We start from the raw sequence: 1,192 nt of genomic DNA, 5'->3' as shown, positions 1-1,192 counted from the left end.
AACAGTCCGCTGCCGTGGGCAACGCCCAAAGCGCAAAGAGCGACGATCAACTGCAAATATAGAAATTATACTTTTTTTTACTTTTTTATTTTTCACATCATAAACAAATATCCAATTTATACTACTAGACTATCACTTTTCTGTCTTTCCAATGTATAATTCCAAAGGAAATGTTCACTTCCTTGTGTTCATAAAAGAAAATGGTCTGCTGGCCATATTATACATATGACTAAATTAAACTTATTAATATCACTTATTAATCCAATGTTCACACACCTTGGCGTACATGTTTCTGTTGTTAAAGTTGGCAACTGAATAATTTTCGCTAGAAGTGCCCTGGTTTTTATACAAAACGTTCGTCCATAGCGCTCAGTCTACTTTCATTGTCAAGGTAGGCCAGTATTCGGTAGGTGGTACGCAAGTTATGATTCAGAGATAGACTTTCAATTATAATCTTGTTCCGTTTGTTTTTTTGCCGACACTACCTGGAACAAGCCTTGTGGTTACATGAGCAAACCATAAATAGAAAATACATTTAATCATAATAAAATAGTTCTATGTAGACAATCCTGACCAGTATTGTCACGTATTTTAATCTTCTAGAATTAAAATACGTATGTACAATTTTCAATCTGAATGAGGTAATATTAAGAGTTTTTATTTATGAAATGAAAATAAATATTTTTATGAAACATCTGTTATCATAAATACATAACAAAGGATGTTTAAATTGATGTGGGCGATAAAATTAAAGCTAAACAACAGTGAATTAGTGCACAACAGCCATTTTTTGCAACATTCTTTAATAATTATTAACAATTAAAGCGAGCTCCTGAGCTTTCAAGCAAGTCGAACAATAGAAATAAAAAAAAATCATCAACTTCATATCAAAAATGTTAAGAATATGTGAAACACTAATAAACAGCATGCATAAGTTTATCTCTTAGTAAGTACCTATATATTTTTTGATATACATACTTGTAAAATACATACCAATTTTGACTGCAGCTGTTCTCCGTACCCATTCTTTTCAGAAATTACACTTTTTGGAAGGGTAAAAACAAAAGTTTGTATATTACCTAATCCAATATCCCATCAGATAGCAAAAATATCTGCTAATAGTCCAAGAAAATGGGTAGGGTAAATGCGAATTTGAGATTAAAACTTGAATTTTTGATATAATTTACTTTGA

This window comes from Zerene cesonia, chromosome 18 (genome assembly GCF_012273895.1).
Source record: "Zerene cesonia ecotype Mississippi chromosome 18, Zerene_cesonia_1.1, whole genome shotgun sequence".
NCBI classification, from domain to species: domain Eukaryota; kingdom Metazoa; phylum Arthropoda; class Insecta; order Lepidoptera; family Pieridae; genus Zerene; species Zerene cesonia.
The sequence above is the reverse complement of the archived record's forward strand: the minus strand, read 5'-3'. Positions refer to the sequence as shown.